This window comes from Crassostrea angulata, chromosome 9 (assembly GCF_025612915.1).
Source record: "Crassostrea angulata isolate pt1a10 chromosome 9, ASM2561291v2, whole genome shotgun sequence".
Lineage (NCBI taxonomy): Eukaryota > Metazoa > Mollusca > Bivalvia > Ostreida > Ostreidae > Magallana > Magallana angulata.
Genome location: NC_069119.1, coordinates 29,733,708 through 29,755,358, shown reverse-complemented (window position 1 = coordinate 29,755,358; position 21,651 = coordinate 29,733,708). Strand labels below are relative to the sequence as shown.

The 21,651-nt window shown below is 29.8% G+C and overlaps 1 long non-coding RNA gene across 1 annotated transcript; it reads right to left on the bottom strand.

The window, feature by feature from the left end:
* Positions 1 to 18,925: 18,925 nt before the first annotated feature.
* LOC128162892 (uncharacterized) lies at positions 18,926 to 19,724 on the bottom strand. The gene is made up of 3 exons (XR_008240728.1): positions 19,571 to 19,724; positions 19,398 to 19,459; positions 18,926 to 19,265 (listed from the first exon to the last, which is right to left on the bottom strand). It is a non-coding gene; the product is annotated as an uncharacterized LOC128162892 (long non-coding RNA).
* Positions 19,725 to 21,651: the final 1,927 nt, after the last annotated feature.

Here is a 21,651-nt window from a genome sequence, read left to right as displayed (position 1 = left end):
TTTTAAAATATTTTAAATTGATTTCAATATGTAAACAAATGCATGCATTATACTTGTAATCAATTTAAATCGATTATTTTTTATTAATATATAAATTATTTTGACTACATTCCGTAATTAGTTCTGAAATCTAAAAATTGGTTTTGTAAATTTACTCGTGACTTAATAAGATCTTAATTACAATATGCTACAGAAATTGGTACATGTATAATGTATTATAAATCTTTTATAGACTTACGACCTCACAAATGAAACGTATATCAGGGTTTTGACCATTACTTATTAGGTTAGTTACTGACTCACTACGGAAATATTTCCGTGGTGAGTCAGTAACTAACATGATAAGTGTTTTGTTTCCCCAAGGACTATCAAGCGACATATTTATTCACAAATAGCGATAATCTTCGCAAAGCCATTTACAAGATGTTTAACATCTCGTCCAATCTAACTCATTTAAACTCTTCAAAATTTTCAATCTCACTTTTCAAATACTCTTTAAAATTTTTTGCTTCACCCATGTTTACTTACAATGGTTTGTTGCTATTCAATTTTTAATGTTTTCCCCCTTTCCTCTGCAGCGATTTGAGCAATTTTGACGCTGCCATTTTGTTCTGCTCCAGACAAAACAATGTGACGTCAATATTCGTAGGGCAAGTACTCTAATTTTTAAGAATTTCAAAGCAACTACTCCAAATACTTTAAGAACTTACCGCAGGCGGTTTATATATTAAATACTATGAAAAGTCGAAATGAGTAAGCGAAGCGTCAGTTAATGAAGGCCATATTGCCTAATAATAATACTCACCGAACAAATAAAGAGATATATAAGGCAATCAAGTGCTATGTGTAAACCAATGAATGTGTGACATTTCAGTCCAAGGATATGGGATGGATTTATAATAGCAATTTTATATATCAAGCGCTTGTGTGGAAACATGCCTACTACATGTAACTAACGGAAGATTTTTTTATTGCTATTAAACTGATTGCGTAACTGTTTCGCTACAAAAGGTCCTGTGAGAATTACTAATATTTACGTTCTTGATAAAACACCTCCTTGGTTTGTGATTTAATTACAATAGATAACATAATATAGAAACAATTAATTATACATATTCAAATTAATAAAATACAGGAATTATACTTTATTTTAAAGTTATACCTGAAAGATCAATAAGCAAATTTTAGCGTCAATCATCATCAGAAAAATGAATGGATTTATAACACAGTACATGTACCATCTTTAATTTCATTGCATAAATTAAACTGAGTAAGTGGGTAATTTATGCTTCTCTACTCTTCATGTGTATATGTATATTACAGTTATTATAAAAGCTGTCACTGAAAGCCCGACTATTGGATAAATTAAACGTTTTGCTTCATAAGGTGCTCTCTCCTTGGTTTTGAGATCCATCTGTAAATCTTTTGCACCGCCTTTAACTACGGTCACGTTGAAACTCTCTGTAAAATAAATCTTACATCAGTATATTTGATGTTAAACATTTAATGTTATACAAAATAAGAAAACACATTTTACAAAAGGTCAAAGTATGGGCCAAAATTATGTAATTGTTTCCTATGCGAAACGCAAAATTCTGATTGTCGTTGGATATTTTGATAAGAAATACTTACTAGATAAAGGGAATAGAAGTTAACATACCTGCTACTTCCGGACTCTTTTTTTTTCAAAAAGAACTATTTTTACAATATGCTTGTTTTTTTTTTAAACTGTAAAATCAGACGTATATAAATACATCTGTTCAAGTATTACTTGTACACATTTTGAGATTATTTTCCTGTGCTTTTTTTATCCTTTTTATTTCAAATTTTGCAAATAAAAAAAACTATTAATCCGAAAGTGTTAATTTTATCGAACATATGTTTGTTTATCTAAATACGTTTTATGATTGCAATTAAGATTTTGATATTATGATACAGGTTTGTTTTGTTACTGAGACGTTAGTCCAACCCTTTCGTCTAAAATAATAACAAAATATGAAAAAAAATAATATCAATACAAGATAAAGATTACATTAGATGTTAGAGGGATTTCAATTTACTTTTATGATTGCCAATGGTATATTGTGTTGTTATGATTGCTATGAAGTTGAACTCCCTGTATCTAGACGAAGAAGGTGGATGTTCTAGGGGAAAAAATGAAAACAGTAAGAAAGATATAGATAACAATGTATTGGTGTATTGAATAAAACAATGATGTCTGTGTTATGAAATTGTCCATATAATATTTATGAAAAGATTATAAAATGTGGGTTTTTTTTATTAACCAGTCCAAAATTGGCACACAAACACACATTGTTTGGTACATGTATTATGATCTTGATTTCAAAACCTCTAAATCGAAAAAAAATTGAACGTTATTGGTTTCCATTCATTGTCATGTTTCCTAAAAATGTGACATTTTGAAATTATGTATGTTTATAAAATCCTAGTCAGAAAATAAATTAGCATATATTTGGATTGGTAGAATCAGTCATACATAAAACATACACATCTACCTTTTGTGGAATGTCTACATCCGTTGACATTATCACAGTTTTTTTCCGAACAATTACATTTTGACTGGCAGTCCAATCCATAATAAGGGAAAGGACATCTTATGGCACAGTTTATTCCAACATATCCTATGTTACAACCTTAGGAACATTGTATAAGATAGAAGTAACTATAAACCAATTTCATTTAATAATGTGTTTTAAATATTGGTATCAATCTGTACTAATGGTAGTGTAACATACGTGTACACATTGCTTGATCCTGGTCCCACTTGTATCCAGAACAACACGGTGATCCATTTATTCTACAATATTCGTACATTTCTCTATTTATAGAATCAACGTTTGTAAAACTTAATTGAAAAATTAAAAGAAATTGCGTTTGTATCACAATGTACAAATTAACTTACCCTCTACACATGTCCAGGCATGCATACTCATACATTAACACACAATGCAACATAACTACAACATTGATTATTTTCATTTTTTCTGTCATATTTTCTGATCCCGAGACTCTAAAAAATCTGTTTAAATTATCTAGTCGTATTAACATACAACGAATTCCCCTCTAAATATTAAATAAAATGACAACGATATGGGGAATTAAAAGTTTTAATTAAAATTGTAATAAAGAGGAAATAAAACATTGTTTTCACCCAATGCATCCTGTATTTATATTGATGATATCAATAATACTGTCTGAAAAATATAATATGTTGCTTACAAATTTTTGACTGCCATTTACATGCTTGTCAAAATCCTGATCAGTAAAATTTTCTAACGCAACCACTGTTACTTTTATGTGAGACGAAGAAGAAGAAGAAGAAGAAGAAGAAGAAGAAGAAGAAGATAGGAAGAGAGGGAGGAGATAGATAGAGGAAGGGAGATTGACATGACTAATGTACGTACACGTAACACGAGAGTTACACATTTTTATTCCATTACATCACCTGGCATAAAATATAATGATAACATAAGTCGAATCGTTTGGACATCCATGAATATTTTAAAAAAACCCATAAAGATATGCAATAATCTGATGATGCAAACATCAGGAAACCCTTGATATTGCACATGCACGTACATATGTAATTCATAAAAAAGCAATTACAACGTACATTTGCATCTGTTTTGTGCAAGGTCTGTCTAACCCTAACCCTAACCCTAATCCATGGTAGCAGGATTTACCCTCATTTTCAAACATAAATTAAGCTATAAATGAGACACTGTGTGTTACACAATTTATCAACAATTTTTGATATTATCAATTTGAATATTTTATTCTATTCACCCTAAAATATATATTCACTACAAGCATGTTCATCAAATTATAGATTCAATTCAAAACGACTTTATTTTCTGTTACATCTAAATTTTGATATAAATGTATGTACAAGCGTGAATTACTTTTCAAAATTGTGGAATTGATTTTCTTTCATTAAATCATACTCCGGTCTCTGACAATGTTTTCTTTAAATGAGTATCAGAGATAACTGTATTAAATGACTTTTACGGCTATTTAATACGATTTACAAGTGCTTTTTTCTCTGTAAAAGTATTTGTTTTACAGATGCCCCGAACAAATGACATAAAACTGTCTCACATTGCGTTGCAATGTATCACTAGAGATATTATAAAAGAAACTAACAATGACGTTTTTTGTAGCGTAAAATGAAAAACAAGTTGATCAAAAGAGAATTTTGAATACTTCTTCAAGTAATTGTGGAAGTTACTTCGATATGTATGTCGTGTGATTGAAGTATACCTACTTCACTGTATTTGTTAAATTCAAGATTTGTAATAATTATATTTATGATCGGTTTATTATAATATATATATATATATATATATTTGACTTGGCCATGTTATATTTAGAAGATATAAAATACAATAGCATAATATGTCAATAAGTGATCCTTTTTTTGGAAACGGTTAGAACTTATATTGATGTATCATTTGTTCAACTTTTTTTATTGAGCAATCCGTTTGATATGTGTTTTTATTTTATTATCAATACTAAGCTTCAGAATGTTAATTACATACCGGTATTGCAGATATCAAAATCGGAAGTTTAATCTTATTTTAATTCTTGGAACATACCGATACTTCCTGTTTTTCTGTGCGTTTTCAAATGAGTGGCAAATACACTAAAATGACATATATTTGTAATGTGGGTGATTGGTGTGTTTGAATTTTAGCTTAATAGAAGATGCAAATTATCTTTATTTCAATGCATTTTGCGTAAACTACCATTTTGTTGTAAAAAAAAAAAAACCCAACGATATCCTAAATTTTTTTTTGCTTTAGCTTGAAAAAAGAAGAAAACAAGAATGTATAACAATCTACACACAGTTAAGCATTTTAATCGTAAGATTACCTAAACAAGATCTTAAATATTAGTTAAATGTACATGTAACACACAATTAAATTAAAAGAAATATCAAACCGATGCATAAAATGTTCAATGAGCACGAATCAAATACCCTCCCATCATGCGCTACCCTTTATTGCCTACAATATAAATTTCTAGCTTTAAAACTGTATATACATGTACACATATCAATATTGATTACTTCAATTTTTTTAATGAAAATTTAATCTTAATAAGAAAAAGAAGTGTACAAACATGTATTTAGATATTGATCCATTAGATGATTAAATTAAATCAAATAACAAATGAAGAAAAGTTCACACTCTACTTAATCCGTGCACAGAAAACGATTTGGTATATTGGTTTAAGAACTTTAATTTCAAATGTTATAACAACTAAAGCAAAAATTAAAGCAAACGAAGTTTACCTTTCATACATATTAATAGTATCATAATGTATGCTTCTCCAAAGGGTTTCTTGTGAGCACAGCACCTTTTTAGTCTCAGTACATGAATCTCAATGTTAGTTTCATTTTCAAAACTGCCATTTTTCACATCAGATACAGTCATACAGCCCTGCTAAGTGCACGCAAAGTTTATAACGGCGATTTTTTCGGAAAGTCGAAAGAAATCTAAGATATTTGAGGCTATGTCAAGTTCAGATGAGCACCGTGGTTACTCTGATATTCGTGGGTGTCAATTTTAAGAAATTTAAATAAAATCACAGTTTAAAAGGCTGTCCAAGCAAACATCAAGCGAATATATAAGAAAACTTCGCACATCGATTTTCACGAATTTTTTGTTTTCCCCCTGAAATAGATTCTTTGTATTCTCTTTTAACCTACAATTATGATGATTTGCTTGAAAAAATAATTTAAGTGGTTATTCGGACGGGAAGATAGATATTTCATTCTCTTATATAAATCATTGAAACCATGTACCAAACTATGAGCTTTAAAATCCAATACATTGCTATTGATTAGGGTCTGTATTTTTCATAAATGAGAAAAATATGACTTGTTATTGATAAAATAAAATGAGTGGGAAAAGCTTGCGTTGAAAAATTGTAGACAAGTATATTTTGGTAATGTTTGATAATTTCAGTTACCTCCCTTGCCAAATGAATATTTGGAGGCTTAAAAACTTAAGAAAAAAATAAAAGCAATAAATTTTCAACTATAAATAATTCATATAAAATCAGCTTAATTGTTTATGATAGACATATTTTTTTTTAACGCTGAAATATATTTTTAAAATATTCAGTGCGGGTATATTCAAAAAACCAGTGTAAACAAAGATGGCCGCCGCTAACGTCTGTGCACAGCATGCTGCCAAAGTTGATTGTTTTTCGGTGTGTTGTTGATGTTTTCTCGATCTCCAATACCATTGGAAGTTAAATCAGGTCGCCAATAATAGTAAGCATCCCGAACCTTTTATTGACACTGAGATGAATTACTGTTACCAGACGAATTTCAACAAGTCAGCCAACAAATTATGCAGCTATGGGTACATTGATGTACACATCCACTCCTCAAAGAAAAAAGCAAGAGGTGTTCACCTGATGACGACTGAGGAATGTTATTTCTTGACAAATGGGTAATTCCAGAGGGGTCAGGTAAATAATATGCGTTGAGAGAGAGAGAGAGAGAGAGAGAGAGAGAGAGAGAGAGAGGCATTCTAACATTTATATTATCTGATTTCAGATGTTTACTTGCACATTTAATTTTTATTAATTGCATTCACATATCATGAATAAATCTTTGTAAAAAGAAAGTACACCAATAATCATAGAGTGTTTCATGTGGTTAATATTGGGAAAATATCCTACAGCATTTTTAAATAGGATTGTGTTGAGATTTGGAGTGCTCTTTTTTTCCTTTGATAGGTCAATGTAGTCTTCAATCTACATCTCTTTTATTTTCGTAATTGAAAAATATTGCTTTGTTAAAAATTGAAGAAAAAAATTAAATGTTATGAAATGACGAGTTTTTATAACAGAAAATACGGGGTGGTTTTTTTTTTTGTAATAGCACAGCAATATTATTTAACACAGAAGCTATTGACTTGGCAATTAGTCAGAGTACATATCTGACATGTGACAAGAAATGTAAATAAACAGTTTCCCACAACAGTATGATATTAGTTTTGCTACTGATAATCAGAATATGAAATGGAATCTCTGTATGTGTTCCACAATATTTATTATCAATTTTAAGATCTTAACACTTGAAGGTACATGAATTTGTTTTATTACGTGTATCTCTTTTTTTTTTTAGAGAAGTGCACATGAACTATTTTTCTGGAAAATACTGTCCTTCTATATTTAAACTTGGATAAAACATAGAAAAAAACCCTACAAGATTGCTGAAAGAAAAAAAACCCATCAAGTTGCTTGGCATGATGGATCTGGATGACTTTACAGCATCTAATATCATGGGTAAAAATGTTCCTGCATATGAAACAGTGAAAGTGTGCTGAATAAGAAAGAAGATCAAGAAGGGGGTTCAGGGATAAGCAGTAATTTGAAAGGATATATTTAGATGGCAAAGAAACTAACTAGATTTGCAAGTCATTATTTAAATGGCCACATTCATTTAAATTAACAAATGTTTTCCTAAGGAGTGGTTGAATTTCAAGAAGATATCACATGGAATTTGTTTTTCTCAATTTAATCATCTGCACATCTTTCTTCAACGAATAAAGGATGCAAACAAGACTAAAATAAGATGGTTTGAAGTTTGTCGGATTGACCACAAGAGAGAGAGAGAGAGAGAGAGAGAGAGAGAGAGAGAGAGAGAGAGAGAGAGAGAGAGAGAGAGAGAGAGAGAATGAACTTGTCTTCATGGATCATGCACTGTATGTACATTGGCATTTTAATGCTCAATAAATTGTTAAATTGTTATCTTGCATGAGTTTATTCTCTGTTTATTTATTCCAAATTGGTACTGCACACTTTCTAAGATAACTAATTTAATTTAATGTTATTATTAGTTTGATATTTTCATCTATTATGGTTGTTTGTCATACTATGAAGGTAACTTATACTAGCCTAGTTAATTTGTATGTTAAGAAATTTCAATATCATGAGTAAATAACTAAATATCATTAAATATATTAATAAGTACAACAGTATCCACTGTTTACATGCAAATACATGTACTGACACCACTTAGCATTGGCAATATTATAAAATAACACTGTCCAAGTAAATTGTCCAAACATAGCATTGATACATGTAAATGAAATGTTTTCTTTTACTCTTATGCACTGCTTATTTATTCAAATATGTACAACGGGCTTGAAAGTTAGTCAGCTGCATGAGTAATTTAGAAATACATTTTTAAAAAGAGGAAAATACAGTTTAAAAGAGGCACACGGATTTCTATATGACCATGGATTTGATTTGGGAATAGGGTTAAAGGTCAAGATCTAGTAAATGATTCCAGAGTGTCTTTTTAATGCTAGAACCATTATGACATCATAATTGATTTGATGAATCTTTTCCCGTATTTTACGGCTTTAAAGGAATTATGTAGAAAATATAACAATATTTTGACTTTCTATGTTGTATCACGGGAAAAGTAATCCTGGTACCTATATTCAATTTGACATCATTTTAAAGAGGAGGTCAAGAGCTTGTTTAATGTCGTTTTTGGAGAGACTGTTGGCATTCTAGATATATTTATTAGTCAAAAATGGACAAAACTCCGAGATTTGTTACTTTTATCCTTCATAGTTCATAGAAAATTATTGTAAAAACATGATTTTTCAGTGTGTTTACCAAACAGTTAAGCCCCGGTACACCTTATGAAACAAAGATATTGTTATGAAGCATTATTAAAAGAATTTATATCTTGAATTTCATTAACCTGTAGGCACCTTTCATTTACTAGATCTTGACCTTAAAGGGGGTTGTTGTTTCAAAGCATACTGTCCCATGTATATTTTAGCTGATCATCATACATGGATTATAAAATGGATTAGTATGGGGGATTAAAAAATGGGGTGGGGGTGGGGGGTTGGTTGTGATGTCTGACTTTTCTGCTAGATTCATTGTGGACATAGTCTGACTAAATAATTGTTGTATACCAGTCTGTTTATGTTAATTTTTACCCAAAAGTTAAACACCTGCCTAGAATTTCCAAAAGCTACCCGACTGAAAGTAAAGGTCACATTTCTTAGTTCTTATTCCAAAACAGTTGTATGCATTCATTTTGAAACTTTGGATTGAACAAGTTGCTAATGGCACTTATATAGAGATAATAACGAATTCAAATGTTACTACTAAGAAGAAATGATTTGATATATTTATGTGTACTTGTACATTATGGAATTGTTATAATTGTTTTGTTTAAAAAAAACAACATAAACCCCTCAAAACGCACAAATACATTGAATTTGAAAAATACATTCAGTTTCACACTGCATTAATTATTATTCCTTAATCAGTGATTAACACATTTTGAATCCTTATTCTCAATTTTGTGTACTTCATGAAATACTGAAAACCCTAAAAATTATTTGAATATATATAAGACCATCCAAATAGTGAAATGTTCAGCTAATTGTCTTCAGTTGTGAATAGTTTTAGCAGACTTAAACTCAGTTTTCAACATTTTTGTCAAAATGACCTTTTTGCACTTAAAATAATGAAAAATGTGGGTTTTTGATGAGTGATCATTATTTCTTTCGTCATAAAGCATTTTCTATTGTAAAGATATAAGCATGTATTAAATTATAGTCAATATTTGTGACATAAACTCTGTCATTCACTGTCTTTTAACAATAATAATAACACGTTATGCATGGAAAAACTTCATTTTCAATGTTAAAAATGGGTAATTTTGTGCAACTGCTTCTATGAGACCGCTGCTGTTCCCACTGAATTTATTTTTGTTTCTCAAAATTTCATTTCTCAGGTTTATAAAGATGCCTCATTTTTTCCTTTCATGAACACGTATTGGATTTTATTGAAATTTCAAATTAACATTAAAATACCAGAATTTTGTTTACAAAATATGTATCAACTTTGATAATGCATATATTTTTGTTTGAAATATATTTATACTTTAAAAGCAGTCTAAGTTTAAGATTTAAGTGTGTTTAAACTGAATTATATAATTTTTAAAAAGGTTTAATAGAATTAAGTAGTTTTACAACTTATCAAACTTCACAATATTTTTACAACTTCTGTGACTTTTTTGCACTAAACATGTTCCAAATTCAAAAATAGACATTTTTCTGCCTAGTTACATGTAGGCATACAATGAACATTTTCTTTCACATGTATTACAATCATGTTAAAATGAAGTGATACACAAAGATTTATTGAAATCCAAGACATAGCATGTGCAAAGCCCTGCCTGAATTTTGCTTGGACAGCCTCTTAAAGAATACGAAAATTCCTTGCCAATATTTCTATTATTACAATGCGTTATTAGAATGATCAATTAATTCTAGAGATAAGACAAAATCCAATAAAATTGGTCTACAACTTAAACTGATATCTTAACAGCATTATATGTATGCACGGAAGTGGTTCTGAATCATTTTCTTGGAATATACTTGTATCATACTTCAAATATAATATCTATTTACAAAAATCTAAATTCATGTTACACCCGTTAACTTCTTTTTAGTAGACGTTTCAATTAGGATACATATTAAATTGCTTCAGTACATTGTAGTTGTAAAAGAAAATATGCGTAAAGTCAATATCATGTTTTTACTCCCAGTTTGAATTTCATGTCAAAGGACAATGTGCGGTATGGTCGAATATCTGCCCCCGATTTCAACCAATTTTTAAATAGTATCGTATTAAAATGAAATCTTCACAAATCATTGTAAAGAGGATGCCTATAACCTTAATAATGATTTTAGTCATCATTGCTCACTCCCTGTGTTTCTATGACGTCACCTAAATGACCTAATTCCCACAAATTTGCAAACCAATGAAGATATTCTCATTTTTGCTCCATATTTTGCATTCGGAAGTATAGAGCGCAGGTCTGCTCAAGTGCAATTTTAACATATGTTTTTTCTTCAGATAGTTATACATATTATACTAAAAAATGGTACTTGAGCAAGCCTGCGCTCGATGTTTCCCAGTCGAATAACCATCGGAAAACACCCATATTTTGCTACAAAACATCAATTTATCAAAATAATGCAATATTCATGACGTCATTTCTACATTATGACGTCACTGTGGTGATAACCTTTTACACCTTTATTTCCAATATGATTTTAACTATCTTTCACCTTATTTTAATGCTTTTTCTAAAACTTTGATTTTGGGGGGCAAAAATTGCATAAAACCGCACTTAGTCCTTTCAGGAATTTCAGGAAATTACTTTGATATTAAGCTACATGTTTTAAAAAAGATACTTTTATGTATCTAGAGTCAAATCAGGCCTTTTATGCCATTCTACTAGCAGTAACTAAAATGATTTTAATAGTGTTTAGTTTGAGTACTAGTTTTATACAATGTAATTTGAATATGGTAAAATCATCGTTTGATCGTTTGCCGTAACATCACAAGTGGTTTGCAAGATTTGTTTTTGTCATGAAACTTACCTTGAATGTTGACTACAAACCGAAATACTTACAAATATTTCATAATTTTTTATTTAATATTTAAAATCAGCAAATCAGGGTGGGTAAGATATCTTCGAAAGAAAATGGATATCATATCAATATTATTATGGAAGTCAAGTAGTGGCCGTTTAATAAACAAAACTATTAAAATAACGTTTAATTGATCAAGATCGTTGTCGTTTGTAAAGTGAACAATTCTGTATCTTGTTTAACACAAAGATATAGTATTTACCTTATAGTTGAAATCAATACTTAAATTAATTGGACACGTTGCTATTTTTTTTGGTTAAAAAAAGCAAAATTTGTTTCGGCCCATTTAAAAACATATTACGCAAAAATCACACAGAATAAAACAATTGCAAAGTGTCTAAAATGTTGATAAAATGTGATTGAATAGCGTAACTTTGCCTTTTGATAAACTTCACAGACATTTAATTGAGTATTCAGTTGACTGAATAACAAACTTTCATCCTAAGAATGCGCTATTATTTGTTTGACGCTTTCCTAGCTTTCCTAAATATACACCATATAAATGATTAAAGACACTGATGTAAATCCAATAACTGCAAACATTAAACTATGAACCCTACTACATTCCGTCTCCTTATTATAGCATGAAGAAGTGTAGGTTTTTGTTGTATTGTCCATAACATTGGAAGTACCTGAAAAATACAACAAATTAAAAAAAACCATAAATATAAACAATTGACATGGTTTATTTAATTTGTAAAGTCAAGATTTGCATTGCATACCTAAAAGGGATTTTGTAAAAGTATTTAAGCATTATATGGATAATTTCACACAGAAAATGTCTGCTCTCATTGTTAATAGCGAGCGCAGCTCGCCGGCGCGCAGCGCCGGCGCGAAGCGAGCTCTACCGGCAAGGCGTGTGTGAATAGAAAATTCGGACTAGTTGCACATTCATTCAACGGATTTTTTTGGCGTCAGTAAATCGGACCAGTAATGCCTTGTTTTAATCGTCCCAGTAATTCCCTGTAAAAATGGTTTCCCATTTCACACTCTCACGAGAACAAGACAAAAGACTATGTACATCATGCATTGTAAATAAAATAATTCCATTACATAAGAATAACAGAGTTGTCGTTCCTTCGAGTGACGTCACAATGGATTTCTTGCACATTGATCCCACATAATTTTTTGGCGTCAGTATATTTCGACCCACAATGCAATTTATCAATGTCGGACGATCTCACTAGACTTGATTCCTTCTCGCGAAATCTTCTCAAAATCTTGCAAAGCTAACGAATTGGGACATCTTTTTTTTTTAAATAGAAAACAGTTGTAACTTGCTCTCATTTGGATGAATGCTCACATTTATTTTACAGTAATTAATTTTAACGTTTTTTAAAAGGGGGCGCGGCAGCATCATTCAAAGAATATTTACAAGCAAAATGAAAAGAAATTCTCAAAATCAGGGAAATTCTAATCCGGGTGAGGAATGGTGAGTGCGAAGTATGCATTTAGCTCTTTAACTGCTCAATGGTATCTTTATTTTCACATTTATTACATCCTCCCGGGGGATGGGGGGGGGGGGGGTCCAAAACCGTTTTTCTTATATGATCAGCAATTTTTTTTTATACGTAAATTATATTTTTTTTTAAACGGGGGGGAGGGGGTGGACTCTATGATAAGTCAATTTTGTATATGCAAGTTTAAGAAAAATGTCTGCTGCAAGAAAAGAGGAAACAAATTGCAATAAACATTATGTTAAAATCTTTATGATTCAACAACATTGTAAAAACTGAGATAAATTCTATTTAAATAAATAAACAATCTTATAAATTATGAATAATGAAAATTTACTAGAAAAAATAGGCATGTTTATATTTTTTTCGCATTCAAATTTCATTTACGTTACGTTGATACTTTTATTTTTATTGATTTATCATAATTCATTATTTGATCACATGCTGCGCTCGCCCCAACGGTCGCACCGTAAAACATATTATTTTTAAAGTCACTTACGTATACAGAAATATGAATATGTGAATGTAGTCTATAATTAAAAAAATTATCACAAATGAATGTACAAATGCTGCACCGATGTCATATATGAAGTATATAACATTAAATATACAATACAAACAATTCTATAAAATGAATGTTTTGATATAATGATACTTGATGTTATCGTATCTTATGCGCATACAATAAGAAACTCTTCAACATTATTGCATTTTATATTCAATTTGTTACATCTAGTATTTGGGGAATAGAAACCAGGCTCTCTATGTTCTCATCTAATTATTTATTGTTACGAAGTAGATTAAAAATTTTCACTGTAAAATTATCATTAGTAATTAAATGATACATTGTTATATTTGATCATATACTGTACATTTTATGAGTGTAAGACACACATAAACTTTAATTATTATAATCAAAGTATATATATATATATATATATATATATATATATATATATATATATATATATATATATATATATATATATATATATATATAGAATAATTCTACCCCGAGGAGTGATATTAGAAAAATGTAATGAAATTTTGTAACGCTTTCTTGTACAAGTTGTTGTAGCCAGGGAATGTGTGTCTTTCTAGATCTGTAAAATGCACGTGTTCTCGTTCAGCAGTTATACTCTGCCGTTTAAAATAGGCACAAAACAGACATATTTAAAAAATCAAATGATATTTGACTAGTGCAGAATAGTACTTACGTTCACCGTTAATGACGTATCTTTCATAGTGATCATAAGTTCTTTTGTGGCATTCTTGTAATTTGTGTGTATTGCAGATTGAATCTGATGATCTACAACATAAATAACACCCTTTTATGGAAAACAATCACACTTTCTTACACAGAATTATTTTTATCTCTGTTACATTACAGAAATTGCAAAACAATTATTATTATTGTACATCAAATATTAAGGGGAAAAACATGGATTCATGTAGATTGCTATTATACGACAATCGTAAAAAAATCCTCAATTTTATTGTTTTTATTTGAAATCACATGTCAAATAGAGTTTAATGGACAATATTGATATGGATTCTTACTTCCTGAAGCCTGAATACAACCATTGACAGAATCACAAACTGTAGCATTACAGTCACACACAGACTGACAGCCTTGTCCATACGTAGGATATTGACACTTGGTGACACAGTTTATTCCAGTAAATCCGTTTTTACATGCTAAGTAAAATATAATAAAGTTCAATGGATCTGTATCAATGTGGACATGATTCATGAAATGCAGTTAATCAATTATACACTCAATTATTTCTCCTATTCATGATACTGTGAAAAGCTATTTAGAAAATGTTTACTCTTGGGAATCAGTTGGATTACCCCTGATAATTCAGCATACATGTACTTGTATGGAATAAAAATGAACATACGCATACACGAATTATGTGCACGATCCAACTTGTACCCTAGGCAACAACTCAACGTTCCATCTATGCTACAAAGTTGTAAAACATACAGTCGTGAGTAGTTATGTTAAACAAAATTCTGAAATAGTCATTGAAAAAAGTAATTTTTACTCACTTGCTGCATAAATGCAAGGACCCAACTACAAAGATTTGAAACAGTATAACAAAAACAGTGTAAATCGTCTTTATATTTGTCACTGTTTCTGAATATTTCTTCTTACTTATTTTAATCCATATGAAAGAAGACTTTGATAAACCGTTCACGTGGATTAGTGATGTTTAATATTACGCTCTTTATCCTTGTTCATTGTTATTATATTGACTGAAACAAATTGTTTTACTGTAAATACTTCAAATCGGAAATAGGTAATGATGATACTTCATTAAACATTTAATTTGACACATGTGTTATGCAAATGCATATATTAAGCCGAAGAAACGAATAATATCGCTGGAAATATTCTCAACTTTAAACAACAGAACACTAAGAGATTTAATAAAAAAAACAAACTCTTTAAAATAACGCTAATGGTAGTTGATAAAATGAAAAATAAAGGATTTTAATGTGAAGAGTCATTTACTGTACATGTTAGAGACGTAAAATTATCAGTAATGATTGAGTACACATTGTGATTGACACTTATCTCGTCGTCTTGAAAAATATTTCTATTTGATATATGTAAATTAATCTTAACCAAATAATTGCTCTTCAGTAATGTGTTGGTTGTAGCATATTTCATTGAAATGTGGTTTTATTAAGTATTGACTGTTTTGACTTTTTATGCGATTTGCATTGAAAAGTAATACGTCTAAAGAACTGTTTACCTATAGTTTAACTCTTCAAGAAATAACGTTTCTGAAGCAATCGAGTGGACGATAGAATATCTTTAGGTATGATAAAGATCTTTGCCCAATCGCAAATGTTTTAATATTATTTAAAAGCAAAATACTTTAATATTTACTGAAAGCCTTGTGCAAATTTGAATTTACGAGCTTTATTTTAAAGAAACTCAGTTACATTGTTACAGTTATTACATAACGCGTACTAATGAGGTCATATTAATAATAGGATTCAAGACACTAAAACATTATTATAAAAAACAAAACAAAAAAAATAAAAAAAGTTGATAAAAAAAATTAATACATAACAATGAAAAAGGCAACAATTGCCTCTAGAAATGAAAATACTTAGGTGTGTAATGACTGCAATAAAAAAAACATGAACTCTTAAAGTATTATTATTAGCTTCACCAAGATCGATAACTATTTACTCAATGTCACACTTAAACGCATAACTTCACATTTATTTAATACAAAACAATGTTGAAAACAAACCCTACAGAATAAAAAGTTGTTTTCATAATGTGTAGATATAAAAATAATCATTTTAAAATCAGCTTATTCAATTTCCTATGTAGGGTTTTTGTGGACGACAGGAAATGTTATTAATCGCATAATTTTCATGGCGCATTTATATATCATCAAATCTAAAACAAGGAACTAAAAGAATGACCCATATTGTAGATATATGGTCATTACATGTAAGCATATTGGAGTGACCTATTTCAACTAGAGACGATTTTAGAATAACAATTACACTAAACACAATAGTTTCTTTATTTATTTCACAAGTTGTTAGATGATTATATGCATTTGTTTCATTGCAAAACAGTAATGGAAAAGTTGTTTAGAATAATTCACTGTTATATATGTCAGATGGATATCAATACAAAAGAAAACAAATGTATTTTCACATAAATAAAATAACTGCGTTATCATTTTATATTCCTAGCTAGAATGTTTGCTAATATCATTATATCAGTCTACTTCTATTTAATTTACACAAACCGAGGAAATGCGTGGAAGGGTAACTTAATATTCAAAACAAAATTGACAGTTGATAATAATTTTATTAATTAACAAACTTTAATTTTAATAGGTTTAATTTTTGGAAATTGATTTTAAAAAAGTATACCATGCAGTTACTCTTGAAAACCGGAAGTAAAACAGTGTTTGGACCAAACCACGAATAATCACCGCTGACGAAACGTAGTTCTTAAAAATAATCGATGAATTCAATTTAATGTATTAAGAGACTGCGTTTTTCCAAGAAATGTACTTATAAATACCTTAAAACTATTCAGGTTTTTAAAAGTACGAACAATTGAGATATTTTTGTTGTCTTATGTATTCCTAGGCCAGAGTTTGATTACAGCGATAGCGAGAGACTATCCAATCTAAAGTTAGAACAAGTACTGAAACCTTACAATCATTTGTGTGTTAAAAATTGCTTTGATACACTTTTGCAGATAATATTTCGCTTACTGACAAACAATATACGTAGAGTATGACGGCGTTATTGTACCTTTGAATATAACACAACGTGACTTACAGTGAATTTTCCGTCTATAGCTCGGAACACATGTCAGAAAAGCCCGATAATTCATGTAAGAAAACAACGTGCATAATAATTTAAATACAGCTAAAACAGTACTTGCCATGCGAAACATGTACATATCAAAATAAAGAATAATCAATAGAATCAACTCCCGTCAGTCCTTCAGTTCTTTGCATACCAATCAAATCGCATAGTAAAGGAGTATATTGTTGATAAGTTTTTAGGTTATACGAAAAATACAAAAAAAAACAAAACAACAACCATACACTGTGGGGTGTCTGTATTACAAAAAAAAGAACTGACGGAACATGTTTCAACAAATTCGTACACGGTGCTTACGAAGCGAAAGCTGTATTATAATCTCTAAAACGGTTGCGCAGCAATTAAATCCGGATTATATCTGAACACAACAAAGAATCTCGGAATAATTAAAAAGCAGATGCTATTGAAAACTTAAATCATATAATTGTAAATATTTAAAAGTATAATAAGACGTCTTATTTCGAACTTAGCATTTCTCTAGTAGGTGTGTACACAGATATAGAATTATTAACAGAACAGAAGTTGCTGCAAGGCCGATGATTGAGTATACAGCACCATTAATTTTAAATGATTTCTCTTCTTTTTTGCTGATAACCGGCACAAATTCATCTAAATAGTCAGTGGTGGTTACATTTGCTGTAAAAAGTGTTTGATATGATTTTAAGTATACTAATTGCAATTTTGTTATAAAATGATTAAAATAATGTAATAACATACATGGGAATAGAGAAACAGGTACAACTATTTTATTTAATTCCTGTTTGCTGGCTTTTTTATACTATACTTGCCTTTAAAGAAAATATATCCTAATTCATACAAACTAACCAGTATGAAATTTTGCTGTCAAGGAAAACGATCTGCTCACATTTGAATGTATTTACTTTTGCAAGAGTTTTCAAATGCATTGTTTGACTAAATGATTTTCAGATTTTATAAAGTGCAGAACTGACCAGACCCAACCTAACACCAGAGCAGACCCCAACTAAACCCTAAGTTTACTTTCGGGGTTTACTTGGGTTTTAATCTGAATCAGCTTTTTGAGTCAAATTTGCGTCCACAGGGTTTTTTAGGCCCACTTTGGGTTTCCTTGGGTTTGCTCGGGGTTTACTTTTTGGGTCATCTGTGTTTGCACTGAAGTGTGAAGCAGACCTGTTTTTTTATCTTATCATCTTACTGCCTGTAAGTCCTGCCCCTTGTATATTCCAAATACAGATGTAGTATCTGCTTTCAAAACTATACTTCTGATCGGTACTGTAGCTATAATAAATTATTTTTGAATTGCTTTATGACATTGATTTCGTTTCTGCCAACTTTGTGTACATTTTTCGTTGTCGATAAAAAATGAAGCTTCAATGGGATAATGCAGTAAGCTTTACGGACTTGCAAGTAGTTGCAGATACAACAATCTAGTTTTTTTTTTTTTTTTTTTTTTTTTATAAAAAAATACTATTCTGTCTGTCTAAAATACTGATAGACAATACTTATACCAAATTTTTTCTTTCTGTCATTGATTGAAATTAATGATTTAAAAGTAGATGAAATTATGAAAAGGTAAATAATTTCTTTTGTGTTCCATGTGTTCTATGAAGGTATACACATCCCGCTGAAAAGAGTTACTTCTATTCTGCAAAGCTCGATGCCTTCATAACTTTAATACAACAAATATACACGTGCAATTAAAATGTCCTTTATCTTCCCAAACAGGCACCATTAATATCATATATGTAAAATTAAAAGATGTGAATACAGTAGGAAATAAAAAAAAAAAATACAATACCTTCATCGGACTTCACACAGCCGTAGACATGGTGACAGTCGAGTGCAGAACAGTTACAGTATGATATACAGTTTACTCCATACCAAGGAAAGAGGCACTTTGAGCTACAGTGACTTCCATAATATCCCGCATCACACGCTAGTAAAAAAGATTAAAATGTTAAAGAAAAATAAGTCTATGAATAGTATATAAATAACATTTGGTCGTTATCTCTAAATGTAAAATTAAAACAAATAGTAAGAACAGCAAATCACATGTAATTGTACTTACGTAAACATTTCCTGTCTGCATCATTCCATTTGAATCCAATACAACATTTTTTACCATTTTCTCTTAAATATTGAACTTAGAATGTTAGACAAACTTTGATTCCCCCCCCCAAAAAAAAAATAAAAAAATAAAAAAATTGCTAAGTTTCAAGCAGCCAAAATAAGATGTCTTACCCTGGACACAGGTCAGATTGAATCAGAAATATTTGATTTAGCAAAACAAAGCAAAACTTTTGTATTGTCATTGTTTTTGCCGAAGAAAAATTGGTAAAAAAAACTCTACTTGTTTAAATATAAAATAAAATCAGAATCTTTTATGTTAATAGAATACAACTCAATCAACATTTTCCTTATACTTGTAAAACTTATTAATTATATAAACATCTCGAGGAAAAAAATACAGCAAATTAATTGTAACATTCCGAAATGGTACTATTGGTATTTTGGTTTGTTTATGTATTTTTGATTTTATCAATTTATATTGTATTTCCTCGTTTGAAATCTTTTAAATTTCCTCTTGTGAATTACATGTACAAATAAATTTAGATAAACTTGTATTCCTTGTAGTTTCATCGTTCTATCAATATGCAATCAAATTTTGGTTTCGTTTTTCCATACTTTTAAGTATCCTACACCACAACAATAAAGATTTTATAGATCTCCTGCATATAAGATATATTTGGTCATAAAAGAAATAAATATCAAATGGCACATGGTCTGATAATTTAATTTGATCATATACAAATGCACTTATCCGTTCCCTGTTGCTCATAAGAAACAGTGCTTTAAAATATAAATTTTCAATATACACAATATGTACACAATTCGCATTGAGCATAACAGAACCATCTAAAAATATTTACTAGTGTAATACAGAAAGATGACCTTTGTGTGATAAATACATGTCATATAAGAAATTATGCTTCAATTTACAATATTTGAAATACATTTTTTTAGTGGTTTCATGTAATATGATCTTATGTTTTAGGAAAAACAATAAGAAATCTTATTTCACTTTGTCATTATTTACAGGATTGACTTTGGTCGTTTAATCGATGAATGATAACCAAACTGTCTTGAAAGGTGACTGAATGGTACAGCTTAGTTATGCAGACACTCTGAAGTAGCCTTTAGTGCACTTTAGTGCACTTTCACCTGATTATTAATGACAGTGCTGTATTCTTTTTGAATTTGTGATATTTTGATATTCTTTCTAAAATACTTTTACTCTGATGTAATCACTAACAGATAGTGTGAAAACGAAAGTGATCTTAAAAATGAATTGTCCTACATATGTTAATGCCCAACTATTGTCCCAAAGTATACCGAATCTATGCTGTTATTTTTGTAGGTAGGACTCTTTATTATCCTTTAAAAGACAGATTAGTAACAGTTGAGTTAAGACTTGACGATAAAGATACATGTACCAATGCAATCACTGCAGATACCCCTCAGTCATCATGACGATCAATTGTCGCTAATCAAATAGCTGTGTGTAAAAAAATTAACTAATATTATGATGAGCACAGCAACAATTGCAATCAGTGAAAAAAAAGAATGATTGTTGGCAGATGGTACACATTTTACAAAAAAGGTTGTAGTGTTGTAAATTAATTCGTTGTGATTTGATGATAAATCAATTGTAACATCTATTACACCTGAAAAATTTAATACTAAGCTTAGTAATTTTCTTTAAAATAATAAGTATGGTGTGATATGTTTTGTAATAATGCACAACATGACTATTTTCTTTTCTTTCTGTTACATATCGTTGGTACCGTTTCCTTACTATTTTGTCTCGACAGTTAGATTAACAGTTCTGTATATACTTTTCCTGATTAAATATCTTATCAAAAATCAAGTTAAACATATAGAATGAACACAATTTAGATATCAGTTTATTATAAAAATCAAAATAATATATGATGATTATTTTTACATTCGACTTTTTTTAATTCTAAAAATATGACATGTAATAAGTTGTTTACAATTAATATGTTTCTTCAAATTCAAAAATTTAAACATGAAATATGATATTAGGAATGTTAATCTTAAAGCTGAACACCGCTCGTAAATAGGCACCGTCACACAGATACCTGGTATATAAACCCCTCGATTTCGTTACACCCGATTGCACACCTGAACCCCGTGGCCGACATTTAGTATTCCTTTCGTGGTCTTTAGATTTTATGCATTTTTGTCTTATCTTATGTTCATTTTCTGTTCGTAAATAATGCATTGACCAATTTATTTGA